Below are 3629 nucleotides of genomic sequence, written 5' to 3' on the forward strand. Positions count from 1 at the left end.
TGCTAGATAAATACTTGCCTACAAATATTTTTTGATTATTTTTGATTATTTTAGATAATTTTTTTTACTTCATCAGAATGGTAAAAAAATGTGTAGAGGTTTCGGCAGATGCAGTGTGAACACACACACACACACACACACACACACACACACACACACACACACACACACACACACACACACACACACACAATAATGGACATGATTCGAAAATGTTAAAAGGTCCTGAAAAAAATAGTCACCTGTTTTGTTCATGGTTAAAATTGAGCGCATTGGAAATTAATGAGAGACGAATTTCATCTAGTGGAAGCGTTTGGTACTGCGGCCAAACAAACTCTTACTGAAAGCTCATTTTTTAAGACATGATCAACCTCAAACTTGGAACATAACTTGTTTACATTTATGGTTTTGATTTTCCCACAGTTTTAGGGTAAAATGTGTTTTGGAAAAGATATAGTTTATATAAAAATTGAAAATTGTATTTTATTGCTATGAAAAATGCACAAAATGTAACATTTTATAACTTTTTTCAAGTTAACTTTTTTTTTTCTTTGACCAAACTGAAGTCAGTGATCCAAAGAATTCAAGATTTATGACAGTTTAAGTTGGAAATTTATTTTTCAGGTCCATGCTCAGAAAGTGAATAAATGGATTATAACTACTGCAGAAATATAATTTATCTACCATAAAATCATCTAAAAATACAAAATATTAAATAAAAAACATTATCAAACTAAAATATAGTACAATCATTTCATTGAAATAAAAAAAAACTGTAATTTTTGACCGACACAAGAACAGTACCAGAAAGTTTAACTTAATTTTACAGAAATTACCCAAAAATACAGTAAAATGTTGTTGCCAGGACACTTTTAATAGTGACACAAGGTACCTAGACAGGATTTTATTTTTTTTAATTACACTTATCCTAATCTTAAAACAAATACTGAGAGGTTCACACTATGGATTATACTTAACTAGAGACTGAAAAAAGTAATTGTTTCCCGAAATGTTAGAAACAGCCTATGTATGAAATGTCTTTCAAGAAAACCAGCAGATAAAATGCGTTGCAATGTCACGATTCATTCCAGCCCACATTAGAATAATATCCAAATCAAGGTTATTAATTTCTATGGGATGTTCTGTAAAGACTGGCTTAGTTTAAAACAGTAAGAGTAAAACAAATGCAGATCTTAATCTTATATGAAGGTTCAAGGAGGCAGAACGCTAAATTTAGGAAGAAAAATATTCAATCCTCTTTAAATCCCGGATGCACAGCAGATTTGTTACTATTTTAATAGAATCTGATCTTTCATTACAAATTAATACTTTTTTTGACACTCGGTGCTGCAGTTTCTCTGCCTGGTTAATTGTTGATTTGTTTTGGCATGAAAACGAACAGACTGTGTTTTGACACGCTGTTCTTGCACAACCTTGATGTGTGTGTGTGTGTGTGTGTGTCTCACAGGAAACACCATTTCATGTGATTTTAGAGGGTTTTGGGTTGCAAAGTCCCTCTTGGAAACATTGTATTATTTTTGTATAAAAGTTTCACCAAACATCTACATAAATATGCATACAGGTTACTAACATCCTTCAAAATATCTTCTTTTGTTTTCAGCAGAAGAAATACATTCATACAGGTTGGGAATTAGGAAATTATGACAGAATTACATTTTTGTTGGGTGAACTGTCCCTTTAAATGTCACTGGCTTTGGTCTAACTCTAAACATCCACATATCACAAGTCCTGTCCTTGAGTAATCAGAGATTCAGAACAAAACAACTAACTGACATCACTTCCTGTTGGACTGTTTAAGCATCTCTAAACAGTCAGTTTGAATCTGTTACACAATCTCAAGTATGTATGAATATCATGTCAACCACATTACAAAAGAGACGTGAAAACCCAAGACAAAATAAAGCATCAAGTCAATCATCCGCACCACAGATTAATGTATTTCAGAGGATACTTACACCAAACCTTCCCATGATGCATTGTAAATCATAGACCAAGATGTTCCTAGCAGTGAACCTTAGTCAGACTAGACGCCTTATTTAATGTTTACAGGTGAGTTTATATCTGCCATTAATGCATCATCTATAAACTGTGAAAAATGTTGTAAACCACGCAAAATTAGTATTAATCTCTGAAACATCTCTTTAATCAATCCTACTGCATGCCACATTACTGCATTCTACTGATCTATAAAATATGAAATGACATGTTTTGAAGTGATGTATATGATGTATTTGACAATAAACTGTCAGACTCAGACGGGATGGTAGTTATATTGAACCCTGTGCACTCGCTTACAAAACATTGTAAATTATTATATTTACTTCAAAAAAACTGTGGTAAGTTGGTATCAGGTTCCCCTGCTGTCAATAAACTAAAGTTAAAATAATTAAAAATAGACACTTTTTTGTCAAGCCTCGATGTAAACAAGCACATCAGCGCTACTGACAGACACAATGATGAAGGGAGGTCAGTTTTTTAGGGAGAAATGAAATCTATTTCCGGAAGTAAAATATCAACTCTCTCACTCACTGCTCCGAACAGACTTTCTTTTAGGAGTAAAAACCCTGAACACTTCATAGTGTGTTCAACTGTGCAGAGCTACACACACATACAAATGCAACATTAAACATGTCAGTCCACACAAACAACCACTGAATCCTGTTTGGCGACTGACAGCATGAAGCTCATTTCAGGTTCTGACGACACGATACATGTTTCGGGGATTTTTATTATCCAAAACTGAGCGTGTCCATCCGTGAATCCGTAAAAGCTGTTATGGTTTTAAACAAATGAAATTAATGAACTTACCAGCTGAACAGAGAGTGATACAGTGTAGCAGCGAGCTCGAGACACGCTCCTCTGTTTGGGTGGGCGGAGCTCATGAATATTAACGAGGCCTACGTCATATACATGCTGGATGGACTACCCTTAACATTAATATTCATGAGTTATATTTCTATTTTATTCCGCACACAATAATAGTATACAACACGCTAGATAGATAGATAAAATCACACAATTTATATTAACCTATGAAGTGATATCTAGGAAACAGTTTTCTTGTCATCATCGGTTTTATGGTGTATGCCCTGCTCAATTAATCATCATGTACTGTTAAAATGTAGATTTTGATTGTTAACAGAATTCTATTTCCAACTATTCTTTAATAATTCTCAAGGAGACCGGGGCTAGTTGTCACACAGAGAAGTCATGAGGTTAAAATCTCAATAAAAATGATATCTCAGTAATGTTTTAGTCAAATATCCAGTTACACAAACCTGTGATTTGAACTGAAACCTTGAATTTGAAGATTGTCACAGTGTTTTATTTGTTGTAATTTCATGCAGTTTATTAATTGCAGTTTCTGTTGGCCGTAACAATATTCACTGCAGTAAAAAGTGGCTCAGCATGTGTGCTTTAAAACATGTGCAAATTGTAATTTAGCTCTCTACAGAGAATATTTTCTTTCACTCATGTTTTCGTTGTTACTTTTTACCATGTATTCTAATACACAACCATCGGACCAATGACACTGAAACACAGAAACTAAAAGCAATAAACAGCAGGAGTTCAACACTGCAGGACATTTGAGGTGAGCAGCGCCTCTG

The 3629-nt window shown here is 33.9% G+C and overlaps 1 protein-coding gene across 1 annotated transcript in view; it reads right to left on the reverse strand.

Annotated features, from left to right (window-relative positions):
- The window catches only part of ugt5f1 (UDP glucuronosyltransferase 5 family, polypeptide F1), a 7764-nt gene extending 4880 nt beyond the window's left edge, over positions 1 to 2884 (reverse strand). The window contains exon 1 of the mRNA XM_081371943.1: positions 2830 to 2884. The gene's annotated coding sequence lies outside the window, so the exon portion shown is untranslated. The remainder of the gene's footprint in view (positions 1 to 2829) is intronic.
- Positions 2885 to 3629: the final 745 nt, after the last annotated feature.

Source organism: Scardinius erythrophthalmus, assembly GCF_964197995.2.
Source record: "Scardinius erythrophthalmus genome assembly, chromosome: 8".
Lineage (NCBI taxonomy): Eukaryota > Metazoa > Chordata > Actinopteri > Cypriniformes > Leuciscidae > Scardinius > Scardinius erythrophthalmus.